The sequence below is a fragment of the Diabrotica virgifera genome, chromosome 3 (assembly GCF_917563875.1).
Source record: "Diabrotica virgifera virgifera chromosome 3, PGI_DIABVI_V3a".
NCBI classification, from domain to species: Eukaryota; Metazoa; Arthropoda; class Insecta; order Coleoptera; family Chrysomelidae; genus Diabrotica; species Diabrotica virgifera.
Genome location: NC_065445.1, coordinates 265,974,018 through 265,998,422, shown reverse-complemented (window position 1 = coordinate 265,998,422; position 24,405 = coordinate 265,974,018). Strand labels below are relative to the sequence as shown.

Here is a 24,405-nt window from a genome sequence, read left to right as displayed (position 1 = left end):
TTTTTATGATTTTAACTTCCAATCGTATAGTAAGATATTTAATCACGTGTTTAATTCTGTCCAATCAGATTAAAATTATACTGAGAATTATCTACTGTAGAAAATTACCGATAGATTTTTTTAAGTAGATTGTTCCTGTTTAATGGCAACCAATTTCCTAGTTTTGACAACTGTCACATTTAAGAAAATATCCATAATATACGTATTAAAAAATAATCTTACGAATATCACACGACAGTAAGAATAAATAAAAAAATAATGCTTCATTTTTACTCAAATTTGTTGTCATTGGGCAATAGCCACTCGAGCCCTGCGGGCTCTCGTGTCTATTGCAAGACAACAAATTTTCGAAAAACTGTCGCATTATTTTCAATTTATTCTCACTCTCTTGTGATATTATACCCGATTATTTTTTGATGATTTTAACTTCCAATCGTATACGCTCTGAGCTTCGCTGGTGGCGCTCCTAGCGGATAACCAATTCAACTTTCACCGGTAATTTTTAAATTTATTATTTAATTGTTATCGCTTAATATTTACAACGCAAAAAAGTAATTAAATTGTAATCGATTTTTTTAAGATTTTGCTAATCATTTTGACGTTCTATTGATAAAATATGACTTTATTACTTCGTATACTTTCACAATTATCGTGTAGATGGCGCTAAGATTAATAGAATAATTTATAATTACATATTACGGAACAGTAAAAAAACTTAAATTCAGTATTTAAAACCTAAGTATATTTAAGGTAAAACTATATACCACAGCTTTGGCCAACTAATATTTTTTATAATTAATGTTTTTAATTTTAATTTTAAATTAATCGCTTTGACATTTATGTCAAATTTCCGGTGAAGGTTTATAGACTTGTCACTACTGGCGCTCGTGAATTTGTAAATATCCCCTCTACGTACGAGCTCACATCGTATAGTAAGATATTTGATCACTTGTTTAATTCTGTAATAATTTAATTCAGTTGCCATAAAGTCACCGAAATGTAAACAACTCAATTTTTTGCATCCCACATGTTGGGAAGTTAAATACTTTACCTTAGGGCATTATTCCTGTTGCCATTTGCCCATCACAAGGCATTTTATGTAAATATGCATCTATAAAGCATAAATTTTATATTTGAAGGGTTATTACGCCGATATTTCTTTGGTGGCTCAGCTAGCATCCAGACTGTGAGTATAACCGCTTGTTCTAAACCTTAGTCAGAATTTAAATATCAATTTTACATTAATAAAATAGGTTTTACTTACTTTTAGGTCTTACACTGATGATGATTTTGTAATAAAATCGAAAACGTTTTGTTCTGATGTAGCCCTTTAGGCATTTTAATAAATTTTATACCTTTTACAAAGGATTTATTCCAATTTTTGTGATTGATGGTATACAGCCAACTACAGGAAAAATTTTTTCTTTCCTTGCGGATTTTGTTTAATTCTGTCCAATCAGATTAAAATTATACTGAGAATTATCTACTGTAGAAAATTACCGATATAGTTTTTTTAAGTGATTTTTTCTGTTTAATGGCAACAAGTTTCCTAGTTTTGACAACTGTCACATTTAAGAAAATATCCATAATATACGTATTAAAAAATAATCTTACGAATATCAAACGACAGTAAGAATAAATGAGAAAATAATGCTTCATTTTTATTCAAATTTGTTGTCATTGAGCAATAGCCACTTGAGCCCTGCGCGCTCTCGTGTCTATTGCCAGACAACAAATTTTCGAAAAACTGTCGCATTATTTTCAATTTATTCTCACTCTCTTGTGATATTATACCCGATAATTTTTGATAATTGCGCGTCGTCAAGTATATTACGTCAGATGCCCTTCGTTGCTATGAAAAAATACATTCAGTGACATTAATGACAATTAATGTTTTAAAAATTATAAAAGTGATGACTTTCAACCGTCAAAAATTTATAACAACTGTGTGTTTAATTGTACTAATTTGTACTTACATAAATAAATTACAATAAAATTTTGGTTTTGAACAGTTTTATTCATGAAATAATCGCAACAAATTGCACTCGATCTCTAAAATTATATAGAATTTTTGCCCTCGTGACACTTTGACATAAATTAAAACTGTCAAAGTGTCACTCGGGAAAAATTCAATAATTTCAGAGCTCTTGTGCAATTACTACTGATAATAGGTAAAAGGGGGAGAAGTGTACTTTTGAAGTGTGTAAAATTCTGCTATCTGACACCTCAGTATTCAAATGGTAAGGTCTTTTTGACCTTACCATGATCAAATATTCGTTTTATATATAATGTAATTTTCGTGTGAAAGTCCTTTGTGCTCGTTCTTGATGTTTAACTTTTCTGGATACAAAATTAACCAGCAGCAAATTGAACAATTTTTTAAACAGACAGACAAGGTTTTTTCCAACCAATAAAAAACTACATAAGAAACAGAAGTATTTCATATCATAAATGGAACCCATCTCTCTTCATAGTGGTATTTTGACCTTTTTGACCATAGCTCCGAAGATGGCTTTATAAGCCGAAAGCGCTCAGCTAAGAATTATTAATTTTACACACTTCAAAAGTACACTTCTCCCCCTTTTACCTGTTGTCATAAGTGTGTACAAAACTTTTTCAGTCTTTACATTTACTACTGATAATGACCCAGAAAAGATGAAAGGATTTGATTTCAATTCAGTGCCTCTACCCAGGTGCTCCGATGAGGAAACGGTTATTACGTGTAAGCACATAGTAGAGGTTCTGTACTGTAATCAAATCTGAACCATCTTTTCTTTTCTTTTAGTTTTTAAAAACAGAATACTTCAGCCATATGGGTAATTAGAGGTCCTAGATGCTATCCACTTATAATATAAGGAAAAGTGAAAGGAAAAAGATGGATTGGTCGAAAGAAACTTTTATGAATGCGTAATATTATACAACGCTATGGTTTCGGTACATTCCATGTCAAATCACTCAGGCAAAAAATTTTGGATCTCCGATTTGTCTGAAAATTGGTGTATAGCTTCTGCGGGACGTAAAAATAAGATATTTAAGGTCAAAAAATCTTCTTATTCTTTTTTTCTCAAAATGTTATTTTATGCGATTTTACAGTGATTTGGTGTTTATTTAAACAAATTTGCATTTCCTGTCGTAAAGTATCAATGAAAAACATAATATTTTAATAGAAATGACTCAAAAATGTCATTATATGGCATTATAACAAGTTATTTTGAATCAAAACAAGTTTTTGATCAAATTTTATAGTGTAAAAAACGTTAAAATACCGTTTTTTACATTTTCCTCCATTCCCAAAATACATCATCATCGATTTGGCTGAAAATTTGCCCACAGGTAGCCAAAACATAGGACTTTAAGTGGTTAGAAGGATTTGAATTATATTACAATACCAAAAAAGTTACATGCAGTAATATCAGACTCAAAAGTATATATTAGTCCAGTCGGGATAGCATTTGACCTTGAATGCCGAGCTGCCCAAAATTTTATTTTTCTGATCTTTAGGGGAGTCAATAGTCGCCTAAAGTTAAAATCACGAATGAATTCCTCCGTTACGTTGGCCGCCATCTTGATTTTAAAGGAGAACCTGTTTTGCTCCATATCTCCGCCATTTTTAACTTTTCGACAAAAATGGTAGGAACTGAAATTGTTCCAAATAAATCGTATTTACAATTATTACAATTTCTTTTTAACAATTTTTGTCGTGAGGTCGATATTTTCGAGTTAATTTTACTTACAATAGACGCCTATATTTTTGACGATAATATTGCATGTAACTTTTTTGGTATTGTAATATAATTCAAATCCTTCTCACCGCTTAAAGTCCTATGTTTTGTCTATCTGTGAGCAATTTATCTGTCAGCCAAATCGATTATGATGTATTTTGGGAATGGAGATAAATGTAAAAAACGGTATTTAACGTTTTCTACACTATAAAATTTGATTAAAAGCTTGTTTTGAATCAAAGTAACTTGTTATAATGCCATATAATGACATTTTTGAGTCCCTTCTATTAAAATATTATGTTTTCCATTGATACTTTACGATTGAAAATGCAAATTTGTATAAATAAACACCAAATCACTGGAAAATCGCATAACATAACATTTTGAGAAAAAAAGAAGAAGATTTTTTGACCTTAAATATCTTATTTTTACGTCCCGCAGAAGCTATATACCAATTTTCAGACAAATCGGAGGTCCAAAATTTTTTTTGCTCCAAAATTGAGTGATTTGAAATGGAATGACCCTTTCACAGTAGAAGAATTATTTCGCGCAGCAGCCGATAGATAAAGGTCTCAGAAAATTGTAAACATGATGACAGCCAACTTCTGAATACGCACACGGCAGCTAAAGAGGAGGATCTCCCACCATAAAATATGTTCTATCACATATTTCCAAATCGGGTATATGTAGATATAATATGTAGTTATTTTATCATTTTTTAACCTATAAGACATTATCTACTTATTATTGGTCACACAAATAGAACTATTTATAATAGTTCATAGCGGAACTATGCGTACATTTAAAATGCAAACTAGCGGTAAAATATATCCTCAACAAATGTTGACACATCGACATATTTGGCACAAAATAATATTGAAATCGTTATTTTTTGGTTTAGACTCGAATATGGTTGTTGATATTGCAATACAATTATCAAACATCGATAGGTTTTTTATTATAGCCCAGGAAACGAAGCATTTAAAAATCAAAAAGTTACTGTTCCGCAAATTTTCAACTGGAATATCTTGGGGAAGTGAATAGAAAAGGCATCTCGTGGGTATCGAAATTTTTACTAAGTCGTAGTTTTTTATTAACATTTAAGCAAGAAAAGCGACTTTTTGAAGTTATACTTCTTTACGATCGAGAGTGAAATTTTATAATGCCGGGCGCATGCGCACACAGACAGTATGTATTCCGTTGCTAATCTTTCAAGATATGTATATATCAGCGCTGTCAGCGCAAATAAGTCATTAAAAGGATATATTAGTGTTTTTAGTAAATGTATTATTTATTATAATTTTTGTGTCTTTGGATTTGTCTTCCTCGGGAATAAGATATTTTATAATAATAATAAGTATATTTAAAGTATTTTTGTATACTTCACTTTTGGTCTATTAAATTTGTCAGTATGTATGAGAAATCTTGTAACCTGTCAAAGCAAAGTTAATATAGCTCAGTGGTCGAGCGTGTGACCGGGGTTCAAGAGGTCCCGGGTTCAAATCCAGGACGATTCATATTCTTTTTTTTTTAATTTGGTATCGTTTTAATAAAAATTTTTTAAAAGTGGTAAGTAAGAAACTTAGTTTAATATTTAAATAAAATACAAATAATCTGTTATAGTTATACAGGGTGATTGATTAGTGTGAGGAAGCTCAGTAGATCTGTTATAGTAAAAATTACAAAAAAAAGTTACTGACCAAAATTGTAGGCAGCTCTAAACTCCACATTTTAAAATTAGTTACAATCTTACAGGGTGTTCCATAAGATGGTGGCAGACCAAATTTATGTTTTTTTAAATGGAACACCCTGAATTTTATTTTAAATTTGAAATCTGCTTCACTTCCACATCACAACAATGTAAAGTTTTATTATGTTATACCGGGTACTTAAAAAGTTATAGCCAATATTACCTGAAAATTGTATCAAGTTTAACTCCCTGTATAATTAAAAAGGAGTATAGGAACATTGATCTATTGCAACCATAGTTTTTTAATATTTGTTAAAAATTATAAAAAATATTCGTTTTCATAATATTCGTTAAATCAAATACAGGATAAGTCAAAATGTAAGTACATTATTTTCTTGGTAATTTTAAATATAACACCCTGTATTTTATATCACTCTCGAAAAGTACTAATATCGTACTTCAAATTTTATGAAGTACTCCCTATACCTAAAGTTATCAGTTTTCTAGATATTTTTATTTTTCCATCAAAGTATTAATTTGGTAGATATTTTAACGTTTACCAATAATTATTGTGAGTTGGCCATGATTGATTTGTCAGAAACTGACAGTTTGACATTATTGTTTATTAATTCAGTAACGAAATAACGGCGCAGAAAAGAAAACAATTTATTTTAAATAACATTTATAAAAAATAACCGACGCAAAATTAAAAAAAATAACAACACAAAAAAATAAAAAACAACAGTAATTATAACTTATCTTACTTAAGTAAGGTGTTCAAAATGACCTCTCAAAACATCTATGCATACTTTAAAGCGGTCATTGAAAGAGTTGCTTACATTACTAAGCATTTGTAAAGAAATATTTTGAAATACAATTCGGATTCTATTTTTCATATCATCTCTTGTTGTTGCAGGTATTTTATATACTTCTTTCTTAATGTAACCCCAAAAAAATGAGTCCATTTTATTAAACTCTGGTGACCTTGGGGGTCACCTTACTGGTCCATCCCTTCCGATCCATCTTTCACCAAACTGATCATTAAGTTCACCACGTACTAATTCGTTGTGGTGCGCAAGAGCACCGTCATGTAGAAACCACATTTGTTCACGTATATTAAGTGGAACCTCTTCTTATAATATCGGTAACTGATTTACGATAAAATCTAAATAAATCTCACCATTTAAATTATCTTCAAAAAATATGGTCCTACTACATGGTTACCGACGATACCTCCCCACACATTTAGAGACCATCTTGTTTGACTATGTGTTACTATGTGGTATGGATTACTTGTTGAATAGTAGTGAAAGTTATGCCTATTAACAGAACCGTTTCGATGGAATGTAGCTTCATCACCAAATAGGACATAATCAAAAAAATCTCTCTGCTCATTAATTTTTTCTAAAGCCCATTCACAAAATACTATTCGTTTCTGAAAATCATCATTATTTAATTCTTGGTGCTTTTGAATATGATAAGGGTGCATCTTGTTTTTAGATAGAATGTTTTGAACAGAGTAGTAACTAAGTTCTTGTTCATTGGAAATACTCCTTATACTTGTGTGTGGGTTTTCTGTAACTGCCATCAACACAATCATTTCGTTTTCCTCTGTCACACTAGTTTTTGTTCGTTCATGTTTTTCATAATCCACTGAACCAGTGCGGTTAAATCGATCTTTCAATTTTTCAGATGTATCTTGTCTAGGTTGCCGCCTATCTGGAAACCGTTCTTGATAAATTCTAGCTGATAGGAATGAATTTTTATTGCATTCCCCCAAAATCCAGATCATATCTACCATTTCATCAGTAGTAAAATTCATTATTGCTAATTTAAATTGAATTAATTACTGAATTACTAAATAATGATTGTTGCTAATTTACGGTGTACGGCAATACTGAATTAATAAACAATAATGTTAAACTGTCAGTTTCTGACAAATCAATCATGGCCAACTCACAATAATTATGGGTTAACGTTAAAATATCTACCAAATTAATTCTTTGATGGAAAAATAAAAATATCTAGAAAACTGATAACTTTAGGTATAGGGAGTACTTCATAAAATTTGAAGTACGATATTAGTACTTTTCGATAGTGATATAAAATACAGGGTGTTATATTTAAAATTACCAAGAAAATAATGTACTTGCATTTTGACTTACCCTGTATTTGATTTAACGAATATTATGAAAACAAATATGTTTTATAATTTTTAACAATTATTAAAAAACTATGGTTGCAATAGATTAATGTTCCTATGCTCTTTTTTAATTATACAGGGAGTTAAACTTGATACGATTTTCAGGTAATATTGGTTATAACTTTTTAAATACCCGGTATAACATAATAAAAGTTTACATTGTTATGATGTGGAAGTGAAGCAGATTTCAAATTTAAAATAAAATACAGGGTGTTCCATTTAAAAAAACATAAGTTTGGTCTGCCACCATCTTATGGAACACCCTGTAAGATTGTAGCTAATTTTAAAATGTGGAGTTTAAAGCTGCCTACAATTTTTGTCAATAACTTTTTTTTGCAATTTTTACTATAACAGATATACTGAGCTTCCTCACACTAATCAATCACCCTGTATAGTATATTTATTTCTTTGAAATTATATAATAGAAGTATAACTTCTTACCTGTGTACAAAGTTCACACACATTCTTTTTTTTTTATTACAATATTGTGAAGAAACTACGCATTGTAAATAAAAATGTTCAAGAGCCGACTTTCTTGAAAACACTTGCTCTTTAAAATGAAAATTTTCTAAATAAAAAAAAATTAATAAACAAAAAAGTTATTACACACAATTAAATTATTTATTTGCGCCGTTTTAACCTTTACAAAAAAAAACAAAATACACCACCTGAAAGGTACAACTTATTGGAGAAGGCTCAAAAACGCTAAAATTGGTATTTTTTCGGCATATTTAATTATTTATTTGTATTTTACGCTTAAAGTAAGCATTTTACAAGAAAATCAAAAAGAACTTTCGTCTTAAAATAACTCAAATTATTAAAAACAGTGATTTCGAAGCTAAAAAAGGAATTTTTTATAATTTGTTTAAAAATTGGTCAATTTCTTCTACTTTAACAGTTTTCAGTGTTAGTTATGCATATATTAATCTTAAGGGCATAAGCGCAAAATTTCGGGCCATGCTTTTTAAATGCATTAATTTTTTTCGAATCCTGAGAAAACTAATAAATACACTAAGCATCAAAATTATCGCACCACCTTAAAAATGGGACATTTTTGATGTCTCGAATTTTCTAAACCTGTTGTCCGATTTGAGCGATTTTTTTAGTATGTTATAGCTTTATTCTTCAAGAATATCGATGTAATAATATTGTTGCTAAACAGGTAAGTATCATTGTATACCGGTTGTAACAATGATTGTGTGTTTTTTTCTTAAAGTTTGGAACACCCTGTGGAATATTCTAGCGTATATAAAATATTAAAATTAAAACTCTACTGTAGCCTTAGGCTTTCTTAACATTTTTCTGTTTGATTCATTTGCTTATGTTAGATACCTAATAAAAAAATGTAGGTTCTTAACAACTAGCAACGTTCTTCATCAATACAGGTTGTTTTTAAATAAGTGCGACAAGCTTTTAGGGATAATTCTGCATGAAAAAATAATGATAGTTTGCTTTATAAACATATATCCGCAAATGCTTCGTTTTTGAGATACGGGATATTGAATTTTTTCTTACGAACTTATGATTTATTTATTTCTCTAAAATCGGTTGAGATATGCAAATGAAATTTAGTAGGTTTTAAGAGGTAGTTATTCCGCATATTTTGAGATCCAATTAAGAATTTTATATTTACCATTGGCGTGCATACGGTCATATTACGCGTATGCACGCCAATCTTGAATAATACAATTTTTAGTTGCATGTCAAAAAATGCGCAATAACTACTTCTTAAAACTTACTAAAAATTTCATTTGCATATCTCAACCGGTTTTAGAGAAATAAATAAGTCGTCAGTTTGTAAGAAAAAATTCAACATCCCGTATCTCGGAAACAAAGTATTTGCGGACATATGTTTATAAAGCAGACGCTCATTATTTTTCATGCAGAATTACCCCCTTAAGTTTGTCGCACTTATTTAGAAACACTCTGTATTGATGAAGAACGTTGCTAGTTGTTAAAGTACCTAACTTTTTTATTATCCAACATAAGCGAATGAATCTAAAAGCAAAATGTTAAAAAAGCCAAAGGCTACAATTGAGTTTAATTTCAATATCTTATATATGCTGAAATATTCCACAGGGTGTTCCGAACTTTGAGGAAAAAACACAGTATGATTGTTACACCCGGTATACAATGACATTAACTTGTCCAGCAACACTTTTACCACATCAATATTCCTAAAGTATAAGGCATATTAAAAAATCACTAAAATCGGACAACAGGTTTAGGAAATACGAGACATCAAATATGTCTCATTTTTAAGGTGGTGCGTTAACTTTGATGCTTAGTGTAGATATTTTAAAAAAAATTTAAACGCAGAATGAAAGATTACATTATTACCGAGAGCTGAAAGTCCCTGAAAACTTCTATGTTTATTTTAATAAGTTATAGGGGTGAACAAAAAGAAGAAAATTGATGACATTTAATTTCAAATATCCCATTCAAAACAAACTTTTTGTTTATTCTAAGGGATTTTTTCCCTAGGTAATAATGTAATCTTTCATTCTGGGCTTAAATTTTTCAAAAATATTTATTAATCTTTTCAGGATTCGAAAAAAATGAATACATTAAAAGCATTGGCCAGAAATTTTACGCCTACGCTCTTGATTAAATTTTAAATAAAAACATGAAACTTTATTGACAAATTTCATATATTAATGTTTATAAACAATTGCGCTATGATAAAAAAAATATCTCCAGTTGTATGGGTTGTACAAACGGTTTCTTTTTTGAAGATGTGTAACCTTTTAGATAAACCTTTTTTTAGATAAACCATATAACCTTTTAGATAGTATATTTTGCTTTATTCTACAGGTTAAAACAGCATAGATAATTTAATTGTTTATAAGGCGAAATATGGTACTTCATTATTTACCAATTATTTGTAAATAAACAATAAAAAATTGATTAATTAAAAAATATATTACGAAGAGAATGAGACCAATAAAGTCTTTCTAAATATTGAAAACGCACCTGTACCGCCATTTGAAAATGACTTTTTTTCTCAAAGAGAAAAAATGTTTAAAAATTACTAGATCGATCGGGTCCATCTTTTGCACATACAGTGTATCCATTTGAAAATTTGTGAGAGGGACATTTTGTAGACCATTTTTCAACTAAATTATATCAACCCCTTAAGCGGGGTCGGACAGAACCCCCAAAATGTTTATTGAAAAAGGGGGTTGAGTGATACCTCATCCTCTTCAAAAATACCAAATACATCATATTTCTTTTCAGTACTTTTGGAAAAATAAAGCAAAACCACAACGATGTTAAGTATCGAGTTCAAAACTCCAATTTTTTTTGAGTATTGAACTCCAAATTAATTTTTTTAGTATTTTGAGTATTTATAATATATTTTTGGAAAAAAAAGTAAAATCGTAAAGATATTAAGTATCGAGTTCATAATTCCAAATTTTTTTGAATTATTGAGTCTAAGATTTTTCCAAAAAGGCTGAAAATAAATATAATGTATGTGGTGTTTTTGTAAAGGTAGTTGAAAGACCTTTGAAATAAGGTATCACTCAACCCCCCTTTCCTAAAGATTTTGGAGGTTGTGTCCACCCCTAAAAACTCGCATTGTGAAGTGTGCTTTATTATTGTTTATTTTAATAATTATAAACAATTGAAAAAAAGCTTAGGTACGGTATGCGGCAAAATAAACAGTACTGAAATTCGTATGCCTCAAATTTGTATGTGTCATGTGCCGAAACGTATTGAGTGGTTTCTGAACGTTGTAACGTTTGTCAATATCATGTTAATGTTAGATACTTCAGGATGCTTCTCAGTTTTGCAGAAAAATTTTTTATAGTGGAGTACTATTTTCGGCCATACGGAAAAGGTCACAAAAATGGTCTAAGCTTAAAATCAACAATGATTTCAGCAGGACGGGATAACCTGTCACACTGCCAGGGAGTCTCTTCGAATACTGTGCGATCATTTTTGGAGCTGCGACTCACCAGAAATAACGCACCAAATGCGTACATATTATGGGGAATGCTGAAGGGGTCACCGTCTGCCATTTCGGAATTGAGGACTAGAATTAAAGATTTTTTTCGTGCCAGAGGCAGTGGCGGATCTACACATTTGTCTTGGGAGGGGAAATTTGCTTTAGGGGGGACCTTCCAATGAAAAACAAACCAAAAGACATAAAAAAGATAAACTCGGATTACATAAAAGACATAAATAATAACTTATAGGCATTAAGTTCCCTTAATTTTCCTAACTAGCGTGTATATTGGGTTGAATTTGTGTTTCTGTAATTTCGGATTCATGTCTGCTAATATATTTTTATATTTGAACAATTTTTTTTCTTTAATTTTGGACCTTGTTAGGGTGAAAATTTCCTCATTTTCCCTCCCCGTAGATCCGCCACTGGCCAGAGGGCATCTTTAACATCTGTTTTATCGGGAAGGTGCGTCGTCGTGAATGATGTTTGCAAGGCTATATCATGTATTATAGATATAAAAATAATCATAAACACTTTAAAATTCATTTCAGTACTGTTTATTTTGCCGCATACTGTATTTCGGGTTAAATTTGTAATAATTTTCTTGCTTATAACAATTTTTGAATTTAGAAAAACTCATTTTAAACAACAATCGCTTTTTTGCTTAAATATTAATAAAAGACCATGACGCATTATAATTTTCGAAAACCAGGAGATAGTATGCCTTTTTTGTTGACTTCCTCCAGATATACAAATTGAAAAATAGATGACAGTAATTTTTTTATTTTTCAAGTGCATTTTTGGCTTCGTTTCCTGGGTTATTTATTAATCAATTTATTTGTTATGTGTAACAATTATTCTTAATTGTCAACATCATTTTTAGTTTTACAGGTATTTATCCGTGACTTTCGATAAATACTTTAATAGATAAAATAAATATTAAATGTTTTAAACCATTAAAGAACAGTTAGTCATGAATTAAACAGTTACCTATATAGGTACTTTTGATTACATAGAGTTTGTACCGGCAGTGGGGCACGGTTTTTCCGCTAAAAAACTAAGATTTTAAAACTGGTAATTTGACACTAATAGAAAATAATAAACTTACCTTTAATGTTTAAGTACAAGTATTATTTCTAGCTGACACGTTCTTGATTTTTCACATCATCAAAAGTATCCACGAGATACTGCCGCTGGTAGCAAGTAGCGCAACAGCAACGGCACAGAACAATTCACTAAATAACAATAATTTGCCGACAATTCGAAAATTAGTCCAGTGCCCGTCAACAACTGATTTGATGGTCGGTAAGTATCATGGCACGAGGTGTGGTGTTTCTCTTGAAACAGTTGAAACTGACCTTGGCTACTTCTTACAACACACACATAGCCATCGACATGGGTAGAGTGAAAGTGTAAGTCTACTTAGATGGTCGGGGATGGTGATGATACGGGTATTTACTTATACCAAGCGCTTTAATAGACTTTTTATTGACACTCATTTTTTCCGTTTCATTTTTTTTTTAGCTTTGAATGGGAGTTTTCGTCGTAGCTCAGTCAAATAACATGTTAATAAACGTAAAGCATTTGGTATTAGGCCTCAATTGAATCCTTCTCCAAATTTTTTCTTACTTTATTATTATTGTCTGTATTTTATTTTGCTTTTCCTTACCTAGTCCCACGGCTCACACCACATGTAAGAATATATAGCCCTAAAAACATTTGTTTTTTGTTTCTATATTTCTTTCTTGTTAATGATAATTCTTCCTCTTGCCTGGTATAATTTAGTTGATTTATCTATGTTTTCAATTTTCTCTACTTCTTGTCTGCCGGTTTCTTCAAATGTCACTCCTAAGTATTCAACATTTTCACCTGATTATCTTCTGTTCCTTCAATCTGAACTTGTATATCCACTCTGTATTTTGCTATGACCATCACTTTTGATTTCTTCTTGTTTATGTTCATTTCCAGTTTGTTTAAAGCTTTGTTTCAGATTGTTACTCTTCTTTGGATATCTTCTTCTGTCGATGCTAATTCTGCTACACATCTACAAATGGTCTATATCTCTGTTTTTTTTTTCTATAAGTTTAGGTACCGTATCTGTAGTGGATTAGTTTTTCGTAATTCTTCTACTTAGGGCCGGTTGTTCGAACGCTAATCAACAATGATCATTATCAAATAATTAATTACTGTCAATGTCAATTGTTAAAACATAATTAATTACAATTCTGAGACTATAATCAATTAATATAACAATAATTATTAACATAATTAATAATAATTCTCATAATTGTAATTAATTATGTTTTCAGCAACCCAAACAAAGTTGACATTGACAGTTTTGGTGACAGTAATTAAATATTTAATAATGATCATTGTTGATTAGCGTTCGAACAACCGGCCCTTAGAGTTATTGTAATTCTTATTATTGCCCTTCTTCAGGATCCTCTTAGTGCCTTCTCTATTGAGGTTGGCAATCAATATAGCAAATTTCTCTCTGTTCTGGGTTGATGAATTAATTCATTATCTGTTGTGTGGGTCCAAACACTGATGTTTCGGAGCCAGGATTTTTCTTTCTTCCTATACCCCTTTTATAGGTCTGGATCCCGCGTATGAAAAAAAAGTTGATTAATAGCTAGCTGAAAATTTGTTAATAGCTTAAGGGTGTCTAGTCGGACAAACTTTGATGTATGGGAACACTGGAACAGGGGAAGTTTTAATTGTAGAAAAATTTAAAAATTTGGATCGTCAGACCACGAAAACGTCCCATGTATTTTGTCGGACAGAACTACCGATTTATTTGTTACCCTTTCATTAAACTCTCATGCAAAAATCAGACTGCTATTTGTCACCTGTCATAATTCCTGTCATTTGACATGTTCTACGTGTTCCACTCATTAAAATGACCAGTTGGTGATAAATAGCAGTTTGATTTTTGCAGAACAGTTTAATGAAAGGGTAACAAATTAATTGGAAGTTCTGTCCGACAAAATACATGGGACGTTTTCGTAGTTTGACGTTCCAAATTTTTAAGCTGTTCCACAATTAAAACTTCCCCTGTTCCAGTGTTCCCATACATCAAAGTTTCTCCGACTAGACACCCTTAAGCTATTAAAAAACTTTCAGCTTGCTATTAATCAACTTTTTTTTGATACGCGGGATCCAGACCTATTATCTTCGATTTTGTCTTCTAATATTACCTGGAGCTGCTCAAATTCACAATTTGCATTGCATGGTCGTCTCGAAAGGGCATTATCATTTGAATGAACTCTTTCAGCCCTGTGTTCAATCTCGCACTGATATTATTGTAATCGTTCTAACTATCTTGCTAGCTTCTTCTTCTTCTACGGCACTACAGCCCAAATTGAGCCTTGGCCTCCTTTATTTTTTGCCTCCACCTTTTTTTTTGTCTGTAGCTGCTCTTTTCCATACACGGACTCCTAAAAGGACATGTGCGTCGCTGTTTACTGTGTCTTTTCAGCGGTTTCTTGGCTTTCCAACCGGTCTCTTTCCCTGCATTCTAGCGTTCAGTGCTCTTTTTGATAGCCTGTTCTCTCCCCTTACCAGCTGGCCCTCTGGATTATGGAATTGTAGGAGCCATTTTGGAGGAGCGTGATCCGCTCGAAGAAGGAACTTTCTGCCATACATTCGCAAGCCTTCACTACGCCTCTAGCAATGCTCTCCTTGAAACAGTTGAAACTGACCTTGGCTACTTCTTACAACACACTCACATAGCCATCGACATGGGTAGAGTGAAAGTGTAAGTCTACTTAGATGGTCGGGGATGGTGATGCTGATGATACGGGTATTTAATTATACCAAGCGGTCTAATAGACTTTTATTGGCACACATTTTTTCAGTTTCATTTTTTTGTCAGCTATGCTGACGTCCTAGCCCAGTCAAAAAAATACACCTAAAGCATTTGGAAGTACAAGCAGTGATCATAGTTTATTGAGAGCGACAATAATGATATAGACCGAAAAAGAAAGACTCTTCTTATTTTTCTTTTTGTGTAGACATGACTCTGTCTGTTTTTCAATGTGCCTCCAGTAAGTTGTCATTCCATCGTTTTCGTGGAGAGGAAGACGTTCACACTGAACGTCTTTCTATTGGGGAACCGTCTCTTTTATTACTCTATTCGTTGTCATTCGGCTTATGTGGTCGTTCCATTCTACTCTTCTATTTTTCACCCAGTTATTAATGTTGTCCACCTTGCATCTCCGTCGTATATCTGCATTTGTAGCTCTATCCCATAGTGTCTTACCATCGATTTTTTGAAGTGTTTTCATCTCTGCTGTTTCTAATCATACTATGATTCTATTACGTAAAGCACAAAGCACAGATAAAGAATTAAATATTGATTATTCTACTCAGCTCTAGAAATGGCAAGAGATATGGTATGATCGAAGCGAAGATCGGTGGGATGTGCGCATTTTATCAATGAAATTCGATATTTTTAAGACATTCCAGAAGTCGCTACAGACAAAATGTTTTAACAACCCATTAATCATTCCGAATTAGTGGATGGATATTAATACAGTTAAAATAATTAAGACGATAATGATGTAATGAGTGAAAAATTTAAATTGAAGGTTTTTTTTTTAATTTAATGACAAAAAAAGCAAGCTCATTAGCAGAACCCAATTAAAAATTATTTTTCACATCATATTTGAAACATTATTTGGTTGAAAAATCTCATTTTTGTTGGCAAAAAAATATATTAATTTATCTGGACTAAATTACAGTTCTGTTTATCTTAAAAGATATATGTTACTATCAACATTAACACAGTGTTGCTAAACTGAATTTTGTTATTTTGAGTGTAAATTTTCCCAGCGATCTCCGAGTGTACAATACAGAAACTCTTGTGGCTACAGAAAATTTAAGTTTAAAAATATAAACATCTCAAAAACACAAATAATGACAAAGGTACCCAAATAAAACATCAGCATCTAGGACTTGAAATTATGATTGGCAGGGATAATAAGATCCGTGAACTGAAGAGAAGAATCGGTCCTGGGAGGTTAGGATATGGAAAACTGAGAGAAACTTTTAAAAATGAGTTGCCAACATGTCTTAAGAGAGAAGTTCAATGCTTCCTCTTGGCTACTTTTTACAGCACACATAGCCATCCACATGGGTGGAGTGAAACTGATCCCCGACCATCTAAGTCTACTTAGATGGTCGGGGATGTGTGGTAGGTACTTATTTCAAGCATGTGATGTAATATACCTTTTATTGACAAACATTTTTGCGCTTCCTTTTTTTTGTTCTGAGCTATGAACAGGAGTTTTCGTCCAGTCAAATATAAAATTAATATACGTAAACCGTTTGGTATTACGTTTCAAATTAGGACCTTTTTGAAATCAAAGTTTAGATGAAAAGAAAAATGATTTGTTGATGAAAGTATCCGTTTAATTTTATGGGGCCATTGAATTTTTTAGATCACCCAAGTCGTCCCCCTAAAAGTTTTTTTTAAGAAAGGTTTCATTTTAGACTGTCTATAATCTAATTCTCTTCTACCCCTGGATGTAGGGATAAAATGCACTGTCATTTGGACCATGCAAGAATCTCTTCCAGATCTTACTATCTTCAACCATAACTTTCGCTTCTCTCCATTTCACTTCTTTTTTGTAAAGTTGTTTTTCTATTACATCGGTCCAATTCTCCCTATGTCTTCCCAAAATATGTAGGTAGTATTTTTGTTTCCGACTGTAGGTAGATACAACTTTTGGAAATATTCTTTCCATTTCTTCATTATTTTCTTTTATTCTGTCAGTAATTTCCCATTCTCGTTCTTTATATTTGTACAACCTGTTCAAAATCGTTCCGTTCAAAATCGTTCCGTTGTGTTGCTTCAAATATTCAATTTTCTGTTTCAGTCTTCTTCATTAATTACCTTCTAAAAAAGTAAACATATACAGGGTGTTGCATACAGGGTATTAAAAATAAAGAGCTTATGGATTATCCTAGGCTTGCGTGAATGACCCTATACTTACATTTTAATTGATGTTTAAAAAACGCGCATTTATATAGGGTGATTGATTATTGGGGTAAAGCTCAATAGATCCACTCTAGTAATAGATAGCAATAAAACTTCATCACAAAAATTGTAGCCAACTTTGAGCTTCACATTTTAAAATTAATTAGAATGTTACAGGGTGTTCGATAACATCGTGACAGACCAAATTTTGTTTTTTTAAATGGAACACCCTATATTTTATCTTATTTTCGAAATCTTCTTAACTGCCCTATTACAAAAATATAAGGGTCTGTTATGTTATACAGGGTATTTACAAAGTTATAACCAATTTCCTATGAAAATCGTAACAAGTTCAGCTCCCTGTATAAATAAATATAAGCACAACAGCAATGGCTTATTGATGCAATATTATTTTGTTGATTGTGATAATTTACAAAAATGGTTCGTATGGCTAATTTTCTTTATATCGAATACAGGGTGAGTCAAAACGCAAGTACATTATTTTCTCAGTAATTTTAAATGGAACACCCTATATTTTATGTCACTATCGAAAAGTACCGTTACCGTACTTTAATTTTTGTATAACATTCCGTATGTCTAAATTTATTAGTTTTCGAGATATTTTCATTTTTCAGAGCAAATTATTAATTAGGGGTCTAAATCTTTCCAAATTTTAAGTAAGCCATGACTGAATTTTTTTAAGCTGATAATTTAAGATTACTGATTATCAATCCGGTAATCAATGTAACAATGTAGCAAATAAGGAAAGAAAAATAATCTATTAGTACTTAATAAATTTTACAAAAAAAAAAACACAACCACAACATACAACATTTTTGAAACAATCAAAAACAACTTTTGTATGTAAATGTAACAAATAAACAGAGCCGTGCCCATCTTTTTAATATGATGCAAGTCTTCGAAATGCCGCCCCTTAAATATTATTGAAACTTAATATTAGTATTTATTTTTATTAAGTGAAATTACACAAAATGAAAGAAACCTTTTATTTTAAAAACAAAATATACTTTAAATTAAATGAAATATGTATTAACATTAAATAATATTTATGAAAATTACAATTTTATACTTTTGATTTTAATTTTGGCAAACTCCTCAATCAGATTCTTCTTCTTCTACGGCACTACAGCCCAAATTGAGCCTTCGCCTCCTTTATTTTTTGCCTCCACACTTGCTTCTCTGTGGCTGCTCTTCTCCATCGTCAATCAGATTGGTATAGTCTAAAGTAGCAGCTAGTGAGAACTCTATTAAAATAAGTGTTATTTTTTTTTAATTGTTTGTCTTATGGAGCTTCATTAATAGTTTTTTTAATCATTTTTAATTTTGAAAAACTTCTTTCCCCAAGCTCCCGAGACAGAGAGTGTTAAAAAAGTTCTTAGGGTCGGTACTTTCTGCACCTCGTATGACAAAATTCCTCTAACCGGAACAGAAATTCATTTTCAGCAGGAAATTCGAAACTTATTTACAAGACTTTCTGCAATTTCTTTATCAGTAATTTTCATTTGGCCATAACATAGCCAAATTAGTAGTAGATTTTCATTTTTTCCATATTTTCTGACGACATTTTTACACAATCTGACAAATTTATAGTTCCATGTTGCAACGTCTTCGAGACTGAATTTTTATGAAATAAAATATCATGCCAAAGAACTACACGGCATATAAATTTATAATTTTAATATTTTTTACTAATCATCGTGCTTTGACTTTAGTTTTTGAATCATTGTTGACGTCTTCTACTATTTCGAATAAGGCATTATACAGGGTGTCCCGAAAAGATTAGTCATAAATTATACCACAGATTCTGAGGTCAAAAATAGTTCGATTGAACCTAACTTACCTTAGTACAAAGGTACTCTTAAAAAAAGTTACAGCCCTTTGAAGTTACAAAATGAAAATCGATTTTTTTCAATATATCGAAAACTATTAGAGATTTTTTATTGAAAATGAACATGTATCATTCTTATGGCAGGAACATCTTAAAACAAAATTATAGTGAAATTTGTCCACCCCATAAAAATTTTATGGGGGTTTTGTTCCCTTAAACCCCCCCCCCCCAAACTTTTGTGTACGTTCCAATTAATTCATTATTGTGGTACCATTAGTTAATCACAACGTTTTTAAAACTTTTTTGCCTCTTAGTATTTTTTCGATAAGCCAGTTTTTATCGAGATGTGGCTTCTTTTTCAAAATATACCAAAAAATTTAAGTTATAAATAAATTTTCAGATTATTTAGGGGAGTGCAATTAGAACGAAAAGATACAATGTTTCGGAAAAAATCAAACAAGGTTATATTTTTCTAAAACTTTTTTTGTTAGTTTATAAATATGTTAAAGTAAAAAGTTCTACTCACAAATTTCGCCGCTAATTGTTTATTCATTGTTTAAAAAATAACAATTTATTTTGTATAAATAATGTTAAGAATATGAGTGAATTCAACATTTTATTTTCATAAAAAATGTTTTTATTTTAGTTTTGATTATGCTGAACCCGAATCTGACATTACAATTTGCAAATTCAAAATTGCGGATTCAAAATGGCGGAATTTTTCCTAAAAATCCTTAAAAAGTATTTGTAAAATCCGATTTTTTTTATAAAACGTGTTTGTTTACATATATGTGGATATTTTTGAGATGTTACTGAACCTGAATCAAATTTTGATAATTTAAATTATAAAATGGCAGATCCAAAATGGCGGATAACTTAGAAAATAGTTGTAAAATCATAATTTCTTTACAAAATATATTTATTTCTACATATATCTATTTTTGAGAGCTTTGATAAACCTAACTTAAATGTTAACATTATAAACTATAAAATGGCGGATCCAAAATGCGGATTTTCTAAAAAGAACATAAAAAAGAACATTTTTCTAAAACATTTATTGTCTTTATTTTTAACAGGTTGTTGAATCTGAATTATAGATTAAAAATTTAAATTTCAAAATGGCGGATCCAAAATGGCGGATATTTAAATGAAAAACAAGTAGAATCCAATCAAAGAAATATGAAATTTCATTCTTAAAAAAAGATAAACAAATAATTTTCACAATAATATTAAAAATTAAAATGCATTAGACAGAATATTAAAAAAAAACAAATTTTCGATTAGAAGGATATAATTACATATTGGAATATAGTTTTTAATTCCAAACAACTTTCCTTTGTAAAAATTTTCGATATTGTGAAATATAAAGGTACTTTACTCTTGAGTGAAATTCATATTTTTTGACATACCTCGTGCAAAATTAACAAAATTTGATATTTGATGATTGCATCTTATGTTATATAGGATGCAGAGTATTTTATAAAGAACAACTTTTTTTCGTAGAACTGATATTAAAAAAGTTATCAATAGGTTCCAAGTTATGCAGACATACTGTATAAGAGCCAAAAAAAATTTTTTTTGTTAAGCATTTATTATTGTTGAAGCTTCTTATTAAATGTATTTTAGGTAAGTTTTACAGAAAAAAGTTTTGATCACTCTGTATATACATTTTTTCAGCTGGTAATTTTCGGTTTTTGTATTACATGTTTGTTATCTTTCTTAGTTTTCCCAAAAAGAAATTGTTTATTTCATTTTTAAACTAAAATAATTCAGTGTTTTTTAAAGACTACGTCCCAAGTATTATAAAAATAGCAAAAAAATTGTATTAGATTTATTCAAACTTGAGTATAATACCGTCTTAAAATGGTGGGAATTCTGTAAAACTACGAAGTTTTCAAAAATTACATTTTTTGAGACATCGTATTATTTGAATTAAATTTTTGAGAGTTTTTTGAATGTAACATCGTTTAGTAAGATGATTGAGAGGTAAGTTGTTCAAATTTGAGAGTTTTATAAGTAAAATTGTATTAGTTACACATTTTTAAATCATTTTTAAACAAAATTTATGTAAGGCTCACTTTCCGCCCACACCGTACTTATGTCCATACATTTTATTTCTTTTTATTACAACCATAAGGTAGCTTATTTCATCTTCTTTCATGTCCAATTTGTAAAATTTCTTTTGATCCACTAGTTAAAGAATTACATTAAAAAAACTCAACCGTGCACTTCTTCCAACGCTAGTTTACAGTGCGCCGATGTGTGTGAGAAGGATGACTTTAACGTTATAAATAAAAAATTACAGAAGCTAGAGATTTAATTTTAGAAAAATCTTTATATAAGGTTTTTTTTGTAAAATTTTCTGAACTTTTCAATGGTCAAGTCAGTTTTTCTCTAAAAATTATATTTTTGGAGTTATTTAAAAAAACATCTAACTTCGCTGTTCATTTGTTTAATAAAAAATGAAGCACCCACTTCTCGAGTAGAACTTTTTGATATGTTGTTTATTAAACATTTCTTAATAAAATTACAAAAAGTTTTATCTTGTTTGATTTTTTCCGAAGTGAAAATCTAAATGCACTCCCCTAATTAACAGGTCTCTATAATCGCACTTAACCATAATATACAAATATGTGGTGGATTCAACAAATATTCAAAATATCTCGATAAACAGTGGCTTATCGAAAAAGTACTAGGAGACAAAAAAGTTTTAAAAACATTGTGTTTCACTAATGGTGCCAGAATAATAAATTAATTGGAACGTACAAAAAAGTTTGGGGGGGTTTAAGGGAACAAAACCCCCATAAAATTTTTATGGGGTGCACAAATTTCTAAGATGTTTCAAAAAAAATCTCTAAGAGTTTTCGATATACGAAAAAAAATCGATTTTCATTTTGTAACTTCAAGGGGCTGTAACTTTTTTTGTGTGCACTATTTTATATAGGCAAGTGAGGTTCAATCAACCCACTTTTGACCCCAGAATCTGTGGTATAATTTATGACCAATCTTTTCGGGACACCCTGTATATTTCACAAAATTGAAATCTTAGAGGTTTCAATGCATCTATTCGACTTAACCATCTAGTAGTACTCAACGGTTTTAGTGTTAGTTGTGCAACATGTTTTTTTTTTCAGAACTTCCAACGCTTTGTAAAACCAGAAAAAAAGTGTACAGTTCTTGTTTAATACAAAAAAGGTTGTTGTTTCTGTAGAAGAAGACGCTGCGTCATTTATGACTAAGGTGGTGTGCACAGGTCATGTAAAACGCCCTCGGATATTTGTCAAATATTCTGTTTTGCACACCCTTTCTTATTCCTTTCATATTAACCCCGTTATAATAGCCTTGTCCTCTGAGCCGTTTTAAATCATGAACCAATTTTTCCAAATTTGTCAAAATAAGTTCTGTACCTTCACCGGTTAAATATTTTCGGCTGACACTTGGTCCTATATATATTTTTAATTATTGAATGGCTCAATTATTTGTATTTTGATTTTACTGATTATGCCGCCCCTCTTGTGATGCCGCCTGATGCGGCTGCCTCACCGCATCATAGCACCGCACGGCCCTGCAAATAAAGAAAGAAAAATAATTTATCAGTTATAAATTTAAAAAAACACACTAAAACATAAAATACAACATTTTGTGAACATAATTAAAAACTACTTTTGTATGTAAATGTAAAAATATGTAACAAAAAAAGAACGAAAAATAATTTATCAGTAAAAAATTTTACAAAAAAAAAACACGAACACAAAATACAACATTTTTGAAAAAATGGGAAGCTACTTTTAGTAAAATATTTTATATATTTAATTACATAAGGTGTTCAAAATGAGTTGTGTGAATGAGTTACTTACGCTACGAAGCTTTTTTTGTATTTGTAAATTATTAACATTTCGAAATACACTTTGTAATCTATTTTTCATCCCATCCCTTGTTGTCGGAGGCATTTTATAACCTTCATTCTTAACGTAAGCCCAAAAAATCAGTCCAGTTAATTAAATTTTGGTGATCTGGGTGGCCACACGTTACTGGTCCATTGAAAAATGAAAATATCTCGAAAACTAATAAATTTAGACATAGGTAATGTTGTATACAAATTAAAGTACGAAATGGTACTTTTCAATAGTGATTTAAAATACAGGGTGTTCCATTTAAAATTACTGAGAAAATAATATACCTGCGTTTGGACTCACCCTGTATTCGATATAAAGAAAATTAGCAATGTCAATCATTTTTAACAATTTTGACAATAAATAAGAAAATATGGCGTCAATAAACCATTGCCGCATTTATCTTATTTTTATTTATACAGGGAGCTGAACTTGCTACGATTTTCATAGAAAATTGGTTATAACTTTGTAAATACCCTGTATAACATAACATACCTTTACATTTTAAGTTAAGAAGATTTCGAATATAAGATAAAATATAGGGTGTTCCATTTAAAAAACCAAGTTTGGTCTGCCACGATGTTATTGAACATTGTAACATTCTAATTAATTTTAAAATATGAAGCTCAAAGTTGGCTACAATTTTTGTTATTAACTTTTATTGCTATCTATTACTATAACGGATCTACGGAGCTTTACCCCACTAATCAATCACCCTGTATATAAAAGTCGACGCATCTCATCGTTTCTTTATATTTTTTAAAACAAGGACAGAAATACTTTTTATTCCATAAGTGATTTTAACCATGTACATGATTTATTTTAATTCTAATACCAATAAAATAATTATTGTTCTTGTAATATACATAATATGGAATAAAATAAATATATGGTTTACCGCGCGAGTTTGCCCTCACCGCGCCCTCTATCAATGACTACGACTATCATCGGCAGAAAGCTGAAAAGATCGGTATTCCACGCATTCCACGCCCTCTACTTTAAAGAAAATTCTAAATCTAAAACAAATTATATCGCAGAATTTGGATAAAAGATGGAGAATGTGAAAAGTTCACGAGATTTTTTTCTGTTTTGTTTAATTTTTTGTTTTTTGACCTTGCT

At 30.6% G+C, this 24,405-nt stretch overlaps 1 protein-coding gene across 1 annotated transcript in view; it reads right to left on the bottom strand.

Moving 5' to 3' along the window:
• Positions 1-12,921, bottom strand: part of LOC114325992 (protein yellow) — a 130,869-nt gene extending 117,948 nt beyond the window's left edge. The window contains exon 1 of the mRNA XM_028274163.2: positions 12,673-12,921. The gene's annotated coding sequence lies outside the window, so the exon portion shown is untranslated. The remainder of the gene's footprint in view (positions 1-12,672) is intronic.
• Positions 12,922-24,405: the final 11,484 nt, after the last annotated feature.